Source organism: Sander vitreus, unplaced genomic scaffold (genome assembly GCF_031162955.1).
Source record: "Sander vitreus isolate 19-12246 unplaced genomic scaffold, sanVit1 ctg323_0, whole genome shotgun sequence".
Taxonomy (NCBI): Eukaryota; Metazoa; Chordata; class Actinopteri; order Perciformes; family Percidae; genus Sander; species Sander vitreus.
The window spans coordinates 51,272-65,714 of NW_027595469.1; the positions used below are offsets into that span (position 1 = coordinate 51,272).

Consider the following 14,443-nt stretch of genomic DNA (forward strand, 5'->3'; position numbering starts at 1 on the left):
GAAAGTAGGGAAAGGAGTGCCGGACCTGTTATTGTTTTTAGGGAGCAGATTTACAGCTATACACATAACAGCAGCCACGGCCCCATCCAGAAATGCTAAGACAGCGGCTATGGCACGGTTCTGGATGGGGTCATATCTCAGAAGACTGAAGATTTTACCCTCTGATCTTAAAGTACCTGTGTCTTTTATCCTGCCGCCAACCTATGCTTTTATCCAGACCTTTTTAAAACGGTTTCACCTTGAGCAAGAAGATGTGTATGTTTTAACAAAACTAAATCTGTTCTTATCAGTTTAATATCTGATATGTCCTCTATCAGGGGACAACATATTAAATGGATTTTAGCAATGGGAGTTGAAAAAGGGGCTTGCTCCATTCACTCCATGCATCGACCTGGTATTGCAGCGATGCCGGGAACGGTGCACCCTTCTTCTTCTTATGGAAAACCAAATATCAATGCACACTGAACTGCCCATCTTTCGCCTTTTACTAAAGACTTCCGTGGAGAGGAACACCAATGAGTTGAACCTATTTTTGGTGGGCTCTGCTGTTTGGCTCAGCCTTGTGTACTTGTGAAAAGCAAATAAGCTATACTTAACTAGACTTCTGTTGTTATTAGCAGCTAAGAAACAGGACACAGAGGGAAAATTGCCATTTGACTGAACCTTGTCCAGTTGTGAAAACCAAACAAGCTGTCTTTAACCAGCCTTAGGTGTTTCGCCATGGAGCGCTTGGGCGGGGGTGCTAAGTAGCAGCTATAGTTATGCCCAATTAAAAGTACTGGACCATGAGCTAAGATCAAGTGTTCGAGGAAAGAGGACAACGGCAGATAGCTTGGGACATGGCCGCAGGAGGTGCGAAAGAGCAGACGATTCCAAAAGTCGGGCTGAGCTACACTCTAAGTCTTCAGGTGGATTATGAAGAGGAGCAAGTTCTGTCACGTGCATTATTCTGCAAGGGCGTCATTGTTGGGCAGCTAAATCTGAAGGTTGACGAGGTCTACTGCATTCAGTGGAATCAGCAGGAATGGGCTTTTGATGTCACCTTTTGGACCGAGGATGTTTATGGAAGGGTGGCAGATCGCTGCAGAGCTGAAGCTGGGGTAAGGCCTCTAGCCTTTTACAAAATTTTGAACCTGGACAGGCCGAATTTCAGGATGGTTTCTGTTCATATGTACAACCCCTTTGTGACTGACTTAGCGTTAGCTGCTTTTCTTGGGCGCTATAGCGAGGTTGTGAGTGCAAGACATGTGAAGGATCCTATGGGGTTTTGGACTGGAAGGCGGCAGTTCCAGGTTCTGCTGAACCCTGACCCACAAGGACCTAGCGGTCTTAAACACCCACCTGCTCAGTTCAGTCTTGGTGGGGATCGTGGATATCTCTTCTACTCTAGACAGCCAGCCTTTTGCAGGAGATGTAAGCAGTCTGGTCATACGGGAGGCAGGCTGCACAGGATCATGCTGCCGTTTTTGTGGGCTGAAGGGTCATGAGGCTAAGGATTGCACTACTACAACTAGGGCCTGTCATGGATGCGGGGGACTGGACCACCTCTACTGGAGCTGTCCCCGTCGTAGGAGGACTTTTGCTGAGGCAACCCAGGCTACTAGTGCACCAGAAGGAGCCAAGGAGTCAGAAAAGGGACCTATACTTTTTCAGGTTGTTTCCTGGGGAAGCTGATGCAGTTTGAGCCGGTTTCGGGTCCTTCGGCAAGTGGAGGGCGAGAGGCACTCCAGGTGCAAGCGAAGTTGGATGCTGTGCCTCTGGTGAACGGAGAAGTGACAGATCTTCAGGGGCAGGAACCGGGCAGCACTGCTGAAGCGGACAGGGAGGCTCAGCTGACCTCTGACAACGTGGGGGGGTTGCCGGCTGACACTCCTGGCTCGGCCTCATGTACAGTGAAGCAGGGGGCACGGAAAGGTTCACAGGTATTCGGAGCAGGGCTTAAAACAGGTTGTGGGGAGAGGGGGGTACAGTAAGAAGTCGAAGGGTGAGGGGCAGAAGCGGAAGGCCAAAGTGGGGGGTTGATGGTGGACTGGGAGAGGGGCACCTAATGGGGGCTGTAAAGGAAGTAGAGGAGGGAGGGGTCCTGGAGCAGGGAAGTGGGAACACTGAAGACAGGGAGGGTGGAGAGGTGAAGGAACAATCAGGGGACATTCTAGCTGCAGCTTTGGGGCTGGAGTATGATCTCTCCCCAGATCTCTTAATGCTGTCATCTCCAGTGGGGGAAGATGCAGATACAGTAGACCTGGCAGACCATCAAATGTGCCGAATGCAGAGCCCTATTCCTGGGCTGAACAGATGGACAATGAGAATTATTACACATAGTGTGGAGGGAATGGATTCATTTTTTTTGTAACGGTCATTTATAATATAAAATGGGTACTTTTAAGGTTCTTTCTTTAAATGCAAGGGGGATGAGGGACACAGTTAAAAGAAGGGTTGTTTTTGATTTTGTAGACTCTCTACATTTCCGTGATAAGAGTGATGTTGGGAATTTTTCAAGGGAGTGGACGAAGGGTGACTCAGTGTGGAGCATGGGGGGGGGGGGGTGCACTCTACGGGGGTTGGAATTTTATTTGGGGTCAAAGAGATATGGGTGGAGTCCACTTTTGTTATTGTTCAGGGGAGAATAATGGGAGCAGACATCACATGGGGGACAGCCAAGATGCGAGTTGTTGTAGTGTATGGACCACAAACCCCAGCAGAAAGGCAAGACATGTTTGGGTTGGTGGAGCCAGACCTTGTCACTAATAGGCAGGTTATCTTAGGTGGGGATTTTAATCAAGAGTTAGGGAAACAGGTGGATTCCAGCAGCATTTTCATTTCCAACCTAATGGCCACACATGGATTGGTTGATGGGGCAAGGGTGGTAAGCCGCAGTTAGATGGGCCCACATGGCGTAACTTACGTGGAATAGTAAAGTGTTTGGATTATGTGTTTTTTGCGAGGTCTTATGGTCTATTGGCAGGTACAATGCTCCCTATGTTTTTTTCTGATCACGATGGGCTACTGTTTGAGGTATGCTCGTGGATGGCAATTTTTGGACCTGGGTACTGGCGCCTTAATATCAGTATTTTGGAGGAGGCGTTTTTCGAACAGATTTTTCAAAGGCCTGCTAGGACTCAGACCAATGTGTTCTGGGGTGATAGAGTGATGGGAGGTAGCCAAGGAGCGCATTAAGTATTTTTCGTGTCCAGTATTGTAAAAGGAAGGTGAGGGTGGCGAAGAGGGAGGTGCTTCGACTGCAGTACCTTCTTGAGCTCAAGTACGCCAGGGGAAACAGTGGTGGTACTGTAAATCAGCGGGCTTGTGTCTCCCTGAAAGAGCAATTGAGGGAGGTTTTTGAGGGTAAGGCCCGGGCGTACCTGTTGCAGTCGCGTTGTATTTTCCTTGAGGGATTTGAGACGTGTTCTGCAGCCTTATTTGGCTCTATAAGGGCTGATAGGGCAAATACGGTGGTGACAGGGGTTAGGGACAAGCAGGGCAGGGTTGTGGAAGGAGAAGTTGAGATGGTGCAAGTTGCCACTGACTATTTCCATGCGAGGTTTAGGGAGAAGGAGATAGATGCGAGGGGGGGAGGGAGGCTTTTTTGGATGTGCTGACCCAACGGGTTCCATCTGATATAGCGCAGACTATGGAGGCCCCGATCACTCTTGTGGAGCTTAAGGATGCTCTAAGTAGAATGAACAGGCAGAAGGTGCCTGGTATTGATGGGCTTCCGGTGGAGTTTTATCTTAAGTTTTGGGATTTACTCGGGCCTGTAGTTTTGGAGGTGTTGTCCAAAATATTCCGCACAGGTGTGATGGGAGGGTCATTGGCCACGGGGGTCATCTCCCTTCTGTTTAAGAAGGGAGATCACACCAACCTGGGGAACTGGCGGCCACTAACAATGCTGTGTGTGGATTATAAACTCCTGGCAAAGGTCCTGGCTGATCGATTGGGTACGGCGCTTCCTCATGTGGTCCATGTAGACCAGACATGTGGAGTGGCAGGGCGCTCATTGAGATGGAATCTTCAGCTCATTCGGGATGCTGTTGCCTGGGCAGAGTACAGGCAGGTGCCACTTATGGTTGTTGCGCTTGACCAGGCAAAGGCTTTTGACAGGGTTCACTGGGGTTTTATGTTCAGGGTACTAAAGAGGTTAGGTTTTGGCCAGGGGTTTATAAGGTGGTTACGCATATTGTACAAAGGGATGGGGAGTACAGTTTCTGTTAACAGTCACCTTGGGGATGTTTTCAGGGTGTACTCAGGGGTGAGGCAGGGGTGTCCGCTCTCGCCTCTGCTCTACATGGAGCCCCTGGCGGCAGCCATTCGGGCTGACACAGGTGTGAAAGGTTTTCTGGTACCTGGCAGCGGATGACTTGGGGTCAAGCTGTCTCAGTATGCGGATGATACCACTCTGCTGCTGGACAGTGAGGCATGCCTGATTCGATCCCTGGAGATCCTCCAGGAATATGGTCAGGTGGCGGGGGCAAAACTAAATTGTGCCAAGTCCTCTGTGAAGTTCTTTGGATGTTGGAAAGGCGAGATGAAGGTACTAGGGGGGCTGTCGCTCTGCACAGGACCACTGAAGGTACTAGGGGTCAGCTTTGACAGAGTTCACAGTGCAACGACCAACTGGTCCGGGCGAATTCTGGCAGTCCAGAAGAAGCTCACACTCTGGAAGGGAAGGTGCCTGACTTTTATAGGGAAGGTACTAGTTCTGAAGGTGGATGTATTGCCGTCTCTCTTGTATTTGGCGTACATATACCCATTGCCAGTCGGTATGAGGAGGCCTCTTATGTGTCTTGTTTTTAGTTTCCTGTGGGGTGGGAGATATGAGTATGTGGCGAGGGCCCGCATGATGGCTGATATAGAACCAGGGGGGAGAGATGTGCCACACCTCCCGCTGAAGCTGGACTGCATGTTTGTTTCATTTTTGTGTAGGGAGTTGTCAGCTCCGGTAGAGCATCCATCAGGCTACTTCTTAAGGCTCTATTTCGCCTATCAGGCCAGAAGACTGATGGTCTGGAGCAATTTGGCACCACGGGTGGAGCAGTTGCCGTGGCACTACCTCCATGCAGCCAGGTGGCTGCGGGCTCATCCAGAGGTTTCAGACACAGCAGTAAGGCTGGATCACATTGTCCTCTACAGAGAGGTCAGAAAGAGAGTGGTTGTGCCTCCTGTGGTTGGTACCCCATCTAGGATTTGGAGGGGGATCCAGCCAAGGGGGCTTGACAATGGACTTAAGGATCTTAATTGGTTGTGCCTTCACAGGTGTCTGCCAGTACGAGATGTAATGTATAGGCATGGTTTGGCGAGATCCCCTGTCTGTCCTAGGTCAGCATGCTCAGAGGACGAGACAGAAATGTCATGTGGGATTGTCCATTTGCTGGTGTGGTTTGGGGCAGGGCAGGGATGTGGATTCAGGTGGTTTCTGGTCTCAAACTGACATGGGATAGGGTGGACAGAGGGGTGGGCTTGGGGAGTGCAAATTTCCTTATGTGGTTGATTGTTAGCATTGTGAAGAGGAGCTTGTGGTGGGCTAGGCAAGACCTGGTAAGGAAGAACAGGGATAGTGGGGTGGATGGGGTGATAAGGAGGGTTGAGTTTGATTTGAAGGGGAGAATCAAAAGGGACCACCTGTTTGCTGTCTGACGCAACCTCCCCAGACAGTTCGCACTTGTCATGGTCCAGTACTTTTAATTGGGCATAACTATAGCTGCTACTTAGCACCCCCACCCAAGCGCTCCATAGTGAAGCACCTAAGGCTGGTTACAGACAGCTTGTTTGATTTTCACAATTGGACAAGGTTCAACCAAACGGCAATGTTCCCTCTGTGTCCTGTTTCTTAGCTGCTAATAACAACAGAAGTCTAGTTAAGGACAGCTTATTTGCTTTTCACAAGTACACAAAGCTCAGCCAAACAGCAGAGCCCACCAAAAATAGGTTCAACTCATTGGTGTTCTTCTCCACGGAAATCTTTAGTAAAAGGCGAAAGACGGGCAGTTCAGTGTGCACTGATATTTGGTTTTCCACAAGACAGAAAAATTCCCAACATCACTCTTATCACGTAAATGCACCTCCTGCAAAAAACAAATGGCGACAAGTAGAGAGTCCACAAAATCAAAAACAACCCTTCTTTTAACTGTGTCCCTCATCCCCCTTGCATTTAAAGAAAGAACCTTAAAAGTACCCATTTTATATTATAAATGACCGTTACAAAAAAAATGAATCCATTCCCTCCACACTATGTGTAATAATTCTCATTGTCCATCTGTTCAGCCCAGGAATAGGGCTCTGCATTCGGCACATTTGATGGTCTGCCAGGTCTACTGTATCTGCATCTTCCCCCACTGGAGATGACAGCATTAAGAGATCTGGGGAGAGATCATACTCCAGCCCCAAAGCTGCAGCTAGAATGTCCCCTGATTGTTCCTTCACCTCTCCACCCTCCCTGTCTTCAGTGTTCCCACTTCCCTGCTCCAGGACCCCTCCCTCCTCTACTTCCTTTACAGCCCCCATTAGGTGCCCCTCTCCCAGTCCACCATCAACCCCCACTTTGGCCTTCCGCTTCTGCCCCTCACCCTTCGACTTCTTACTGTACCCCCTCTCCCCACAACCTGTTTTAAGCCCTGCTCCGAATACCTGTGAACCTTTCCGTGCCCCCTGCTTCACTGTACATGAGGCCGAGCCAGGAGTGTCAGCCGGCAACCCCCCCACGTTGTCAGAGGTCAGCTGAGCCTCCCTGTCCGCTTCAGCAGTGCTGCCCGGTTCCTGCCCCTGAAGATCTGTCACTTCTCCGTTCACCAGAGGCACAGCATCCAACTTCGCTTGCACCTGGAGTGCCTCTCGCCCTCCACTTGCCGAAGGACCCGAAACCGGCTCAAACTGCATCAGCTTCCCCAGGAAACAACCTGCAAAAGTATAGGTCCCTTTTCTGACTCCTTGGCTCCTTCTGGTGCACTAGTAGCCTGGGTTGCCTCAGCAAAAGTCCTCCTACGACGGGGACAGCTCCAGTAGAGGTGGTCCAGTCCCCCGCATCCATGACAGGCCCTAGTTGTAGTAGTGCAATCCTTAGCCTCATGACCCTTCAGCCCACAAAAACGGCAGCATGATCCTGTGCAGCCTGCCTCTGTATGACCAGACTGCTTACATCTCCTGCAAAAGGCTGGCTGTCTAGAGTAGAAGAGATATCCACGATCCCCACCAAGACTGAACTGAGCAGGTGGGTGTTTAAGACCGCTAGGTCCTTGTGGGTCAGGGTTCAGCAGAACCTGGAACTGCCGCCTTCCAGTCCAAAACCCCATAGGATCCTTCACATGTTTTGCACTCACAACCTCGCTATAGCGCCCAAGAAAAGCAGCTAACGCTAAGTCAGTCACAAAGGGGTTGTACATATGAACAGAAACCATCCTGAAATTCGGCCTGTCCAGGTTCAAAATTTTGTAAAAGGCTAGAGGCCTTACCCCAGCTTCAGCTCTGCAGCGATCTGCCACCCTTCCATAAACATCCTCGGTCCAAAAGGTGACATCAAAAGCCCATTCCTGCTGATTCCACTGAATGCAGTAGACCTCGTCAACCTTCAGATTTAGCTGCCCAACAATGACGCCCTTGCAGAATAATGCACGTGACAGAACTTGCTCCTCTTCATAATCCACCCGAAGACTTAGCGTGTAGCTCAGCCCGACTTTTGGAATCGTCTGCTCTTTCGCACCTCCTGCGGCCATGTCCCAAACTATCTGCCGTTGTCCTCTTTCCTCGTACACTTGATCTTAGCTCATGGTCCAGTACTTTTAATTGGGCATAACAATAGCTGCTACTTAGAACCCCCGCCCAAGCGCTCCATGGCGAAACACCTAAGGCTGGTTAAAGACGGTTCGGTTTTCACAACTGGACAAGGTTCAGCCAAACGGCAATGTTCCCTCTGTGTCCTGTTTCTTAGCTGCTAATAACAACAGAAGTCTAGTTAAGTACAGATTTTTTTTAATTATTATTGACACAAGTTCAAGACACATTTCATAAAGGTCTTCACATAATTCACAACATTTCAGTTACCATTTAAGATACAACGCGATAAATAAATAAGTTACTCTGTAAAACTATTTAAAACAGGTGTAGTACAGTAAAAACAATTGTTTTCAGACGTAATACAGGTAAGAGTTGTTTTCATAAGTTTCAGGTAAACAAAAAGTTGTCATCTTATGCATGTCAGAGTGTGTTTAGTGTCCATATAAAAACTCTTAAGAGAGAGGGCATTTGTTTAAATGCTCTCTTCAAATATCAGTTGTGCAGAAGCGCAGTGAGTCCCTAACAAGGCTATACTAATACCGTTTGGGTCTCTTGGGGTCCTATTGCGGTGCTCAGAGGAGACCCTCCCCTTGTTGCGCCTTCCCACCTGCCTCACCCGGAGAGTCAGGTCGCCGCTGCTTTGACCTTGTCCTGTGTGGCTCTGGCTCCTTCATCCGAATGGGCACAGAGGCGATTCTTCTTTGCAGCTGTGTCCTTGGCCTGCCGCTTGCAGCTCGGGCCATTTGGGCCGCTGCTGCAGCCATCCTGATCACAGCTGCGGGGGGGATCTGCATGTGCTTTCTTACCAGCAAGTTTCTGGAGGTCCAAATGGCGTCTTTGATGGCAGCCAGGGTGAGCCACTGATTTGCAAAGTCACATGCTGGCATCTGTTTCTTTGGGCTGATCCCATACAGCACTAGCTGTGCTGTGAGGACCTCCCTTGCTGGTAAGTACGGGAATTGCAAGGAGCCGGCCATTGCCCACTGGTCTACGGCAGCGCTGCACTCCCAGAGCAAATGCCTCACCGACTCCAGCTCGCCACAACCTGGTCGGGGGCAGGTTGAGTGCGCTGACATGCCCCGGGAGTGCATGACGGACCTGACGGGGAGGATCTCATGAGCCACCATCCATGACAGGTCCCGGAGTCTGTTTGGGAGAGCCGAATGGTTCATGTTGTGCCAAACAGTTGAGGCCTCGCCAAATGCCAGCCCACGCACTGGACTCACTGGTTCCCGCTCTTGCACAACTGAAATGAGAGAGCGAAGATTTGTTAAAACATACAGATCTTCTTGCTCAAGGTGAAACCGTTTTAAAAAGGTCTAGATAAAAGCACAGGTTGGCGGCAGGATAAAAGACACAGGTACTTTAAGATCAGAGAGTAAAATTTTCAGTCTTCTGAGATATGATCCCATCCAGAACCGTGCCATAGCTGCTGTCTTAGCATTTCAGATGGCTCGTTGCAGGTCTAAAATCACTTTTCTGGGTGGGATAAAAACAGAGCTGATGAGTAAAAGCAAAGGTAAAATCACTGCCTTGATGATTAAAACCTTTCTTTCTAGTGTCAGTCCTCTAAGTCTCCAGTACCCTAATCTCTGCCTAACTTTCCCTACCATGTCTGGCCAATTTGTTTTCCCTCTCCCCTCCCTATCAAATTTGACCCCAAGTATTTTTTGGTCGGTCTGGGTCACAGTCAGGGGGAGTCCTGTCATCTCAGTAGCTGTCCACGGTACATAAAAATGGGCTAGGGTCTTGCTTCTATTTAGTTTTGACCCAGAGGCCCGCCCAAACCAGTCGGTCAAGTCTAGAGTCCTGTTGACAGATAAAAGGTCAGTGCATAAAATGTTAATATCGTCCATATATAAAATGCACTTTGTCGCAAGTCCCCCGCTCCCTGGCACTCCTACCCCATTGATTTGTTTGTCCATTCTCAAGATCTGTGCCAGTGGTTCGATGAAAATAACATAAAGGAGGGCAGATAACGGACGCCCCTGACGGACACCGCAGTTGATATTGACTGCTTTTGTCAGATTCCCATTAACAAGGAATTTGCTGGTAATACCCCGGTACAGTAAACCCAGGCTATAAACCTTCTTGGGAAACCCATTTTTTGCAGTACCTGGAAAAGGTATTGGTGCGAGACCTGATCAAAAGCTTTCTCAAAATCTAAATTTAGGACTATTAGCCGGATGTTTCTGTCTCTCGCATAACAGATGGTGTCTCGGATCAGTACGAGGCTGTCGGTGATCTTCCTCCCTGGTATGGCACAGGCTTGATCCGGGTGGATCAGCCCTTCTAAAAACAAAGACGTGCGTGATGCTAAAAGTTTACTAAAAAGTTTACAATCAAAATTTAAAAGTGTGATGGGTCTCCAATTTCTCAGGTCAGTCTTGTCTTTGTCTTTGTAAAGGAGGGTCACTATCCCTACTCTAAAGCTGTCAGGAAGTTATTCAAGTTTTTAAAAATCGCTAAAAACATCTTTTAGGTGCTAAAATGTCCCAAAATGTTAGATAAAATTCTAAGGGAAGTCTGTCTTCTCCTGGGGACTTCCCTGTTCTAAAACTCTTGATGCATTCATTTAACTCGAGAATAGTAAAATCCTGGGTTAAAAGCATTCTGTCGTCTACCGTTTGCTCAATGAATTTTAAAACTTCCATCATGCTGTCTCTTTGAACCAGTTTTTCTCTATATAGTTCTGTATAAAAGTTTTCAATTGTGTCTTTGATTTCCTCTGTTGTTTTAGCAGTGCAGCCATTTTCTTTTTTTAAGCTTAAAATGCCCCCTCCTTTATTTACTATGTTCTTAAAGAAGTATCTTATACACTTTTCCCCTTCCTCTATTTCTTTGCTTCTTAAAATGACACCCTTGCTTTTAATTTCTGCTAAAAGGGACATCTCTCCTTTAATTTGTTTCATGTCTTCATTTCGATCCATCCCTTGTTGGTTTAGTTTAAAATACCAGCTGAAGTTGTTTTTGCAGTCATAACATGCATCTGTCGTCCCTATCTTTCTTTCTCTTACCTGTCTGTCTAAAGAAGGTCTGGGTCCGTCTTTTTACCATTTCCCACCAATGTGCATGTGTATCGTAAAAGTCTTGAAGGGTCTGCCACTCAAGGTACTGCTCCCGATACTGACTAACTAACTCCCTATCCTCTAAAAGGGAACAGTTGAGCTTCCACAGACCACTTCCTAATATCACCTCAGAAGACAGTGAGAGGGTGCAGGAAAGCATTGCGTGGTCAGAAAAGAAAACAGGTTCCAATCTAGCATTCATTGGTGGGCAATCGCGTGATAAAATGTAATCTATGCGAGAGGCTCTGGTGCCATCACCACTGAACCAGGTGAAGCCTTGCTCTCTGGGATGCATGGTCCTAAAACAGTCGACAAGTTTAAAATCTTTGCATATGTCCCGTAATAAAACCAATGTTTTGTCAATTTTAAGATCTTCCCCTGCTCCTTTCCTGTCATTCCTGCTTAGAGTACAATTAAAATCACCCCCTACAACTAGTGGTGCCCTACCTAGCATGTGGAACTGCAGGTCTTCTAAAAGGTCATAACTGTCATTTTTATCATTAAAACCATAAATATTTAAGACGTTAAAATCTCTTCCCATATAAGTCAAGTGTGCTAAAAGTGCCCGGCCATCTCTCACCACTGTGCTACCCTTCACCAAGACTAGGGTTTTTTTGATTAGAATGGCCACGCCATCATTTTTGTTCTGATTTGATCCGCTCCATATCGATGTTTGTTGCCATAACTCCTCCCAATCTCTTTAATGGTTTAAAAACGGCAGGCCACACTCCTGTATTAAAAACACATCCGACTTCAAAGAGTTAAGAAAGGATAAAACAGTCTTGGCTCTAACTCTCGACTTCACACTTCTCACATTTATGGTTGAGAAGGTAAGTGTCATGAGTATGATTATAAATAACAAGTATGACATTTTAAAGGACTAAGAGGGGAATTGCAATGTTAAATTGTCTTAAAATGGCTTGTGAATGGAGCTCTTCCTTCACTCCTATTGGTGAAAAAGGAAGGGTTTGAGCTTCATTTCCCGGTTGGACTCTGGGGGTGGGCCTTTGTTGCAAGGTTGCATTTAAGTTTGAGTCCTTGGGGGTTGATTGCAGAGCTATGTTTAGGAAAGAGACCTCATTTGGGGAATTGGGGGGGAAGACTCTGGGCTCCCCCACAGATAAACTGTCTGAGGAGTTGCCAGCTCTTCCCCTCTTCTCTGCGAATCCAGGAGACTTTCTGATAAAGGCCTCTTGGCCGGCTGGGCATTGGGGAGGGAGGCATCCTTGCTATTGCCTTGTGACTGGTCACTTTCATGTTCTAGACTAGCTCCGTCTCCTGCCTGCACTGCCCCATCTTTCTCACCCCTCTCCTCTGATTGGGCAGTTACAGGCCCCTCCTCCTCTCCCAATCACAGGATTTGGAGTGAGATTTGAATTTCCCAGCTCGGCTTCTTCAAACAGCTCTCTAAATGGTTCACCTGGTCCGCCATTTTGTTCCTTTGCGACTACCTTTGTTGCTTTCAGTTTGTTGGCAAAAGACTTTGGGCAATCTCTGAAGAGGTGGTTTGTTTCTCCACAAAGATTACACTTCCTGCCATTGCTACACTCCTCAAAGGTATGCCCAATTTCTCTACATTTCCCACAAATTATCTATTGACATGCTTCTGCCAGGTGCCCATGCTCACCACACTTGCGGCAGAGCTTGGGCTGTCCCTGGTAGTGGATGTAGCCTCCGTTGTTACCGACTATCAACTATCATTGATGGCAGATGTTTCAAGTCCTGGAAGCCCTGAGGGTCCTGACATTGGTGTATGGGGACCCTCCACGCGCATTTCCAGATTCCATCCTCATCCCTCACCTTGGTAGCCTGGCCTTTCACAGTGCAATATCTCCCCAGCCACAAACAAATGTCATTGAACATTCTGACAATGACTGTTTTAAAGGCATTGTCAGTCAGTTTCTCAACATTGAATTTCATATCTATTCCAGAAGTCTCTGAGAACACTGGCAGAGTGAAAGCTTACATTGAAACCTTTGTTAAAAGGCAGGGTAACAATACAATTTATATCTTCTGGTAGGAAAAGTAACGTTCTCTGTATTAGCTTCCTGGAGAAGTCAAGCCTTGACATCACCAATGGATTGCCATCTTTATCTTTAAAAGTAAAACGGACGCTGTGGTGCCTCCGCATGCCAGCATGGTTGGCTGACATGATGGAGACCCCACTCAATTGACCTAGTTTAGGTTTAAAATAAAGTTTTAAGAAACTTACCTACCTTTGTAAAAGAGCAAATTACAAGGAATTGAAAACATTTCAAACAATATATGACAATATCCTCCAAAAACACTGAAAACAAGGCCACAAACAGAGTTTTCCGATTAGCCGGAGGTGATCACAGTCTTAACCAAAAGACCGAGAAGCAATGAGCACCACTTGTTTGCTGTCCGACGCAACCTCCCCGGACGGTTCTCACTTGTCATGGTCCAGTACTTTTAATTGGACATGACATAATAGTGCTACTTATGCTCCATGGTGAAGCACCTAAGGCTGGTTAAAGACAGCTTGTTTGGTTTTCATAATTAAACAAGGTTCAGCCAAACGGCAATGTTCCCTCTGTGTCCTGTTTCTTAGCTGCTAATAACAATAGAAGTCTAGTTAAGGACAGCTTATTTGCTTGTCACAAGTACACAAGGCTGAGCCAAACAGCAGAGCCCACCAAAAATAGGTTCATCTCATTGGTGTTCCTCTCCATGGAAGTCTTTAGTAAAAGGCGAAAGACTTGTGTCTTATGAAGAGAAATCAGCATAAGTACAGCCCTCTACTCAAGAGCAGCCGTAAACCCTGGTCGTCCCAGTCCAAACCCTCGTGGTAAGCCTCACTTGGTGTGCCGCTTTCCAAATCCAAGGCCACACCGCCAATATTTTCTCTCTGCTGTTTTTACTGCCAATCAATAGTGCAAATCTCGCCGCACTTTTGTGAAACTTCATCTTGCTGTTTATTCGCTGCTGTGTTTTTCACCCCAGTTGTCGTGTCTTAGAGTATTATAACATTGGAATGGATGCATTGTCAAACGTGACAAGGAGCAACAGCGACGCACGCCAGATACTGGAAGATGAACGGTTTCTCGGACCCACCATGCTCAAGATTCCATTTCTTTAGTACATTGGAACGTTAACGGATGGACTGTAGGTAACTGTAAATTAAGAAGTGTTATTTTGAATACTTTAAATCCGGATATTATTTCGCTGAATGAGACACATTTATTTGATGACAAAGTAATCGACTTGGAAGGTTATACATGGTTTGGTTATAATAGAACAAAACATGTTAAAGCACCTAAAGGCTCTGGTGGGGTTGGGTTTTTTGTTAAAAATAACTTGGTGGAATTATACAAAATTGATGTTGTAGACAAACAGGTGGATGTTATTTTAGGTTTAAAATTTGTGCATTTAAAATCAGGTTATAGTTTTGTTGTTTTTACCTGTTACCTGCCACCTGAAACGTCAGTATGGGGAAAGGACGCTTCTTTTTTCTTTAATCATGTTCTAAGTTAGATTTATTTATATTCAGAAGTTGACGCAATTTTAGTGTGTGGAGATTTCAACAGTAGGATAGGTGCTTTTGATGACTACCTAAAAGAAGTGGATGTGATGGCCCCTAGAGCCTT

General features: G+C 47.0%; 1 non-coding gene and 1 pseudogene across 1 annotated transcript; one reads left to right on the forward strand and one right to left on the reverse strand.

Moving 5' to 3' along the window:
* Nucleotides 1–257: 257 nt before the first annotated feature.
* LOC144513706 (U2 spliceosomal RNA) lies at nucleotides 258–428 on the forward strand (annotated as a pseudogene).
* Nucleotides 429–13,470: 13,042 nt separating this feature from the next.
* On the reverse strand, nucleotides 13,471–13,584 carry LOC144513707 (U5 spliceosomal RNA). Its single transcript, XR_013501160.1, has one exon. It is a non-coding gene; the product is annotated as a U5 spliceosomal RNA (small nuclear RNA).
* Between the last annotated feature and the right edge of the window lie 859 nt (nucleotides 13,585–14,443).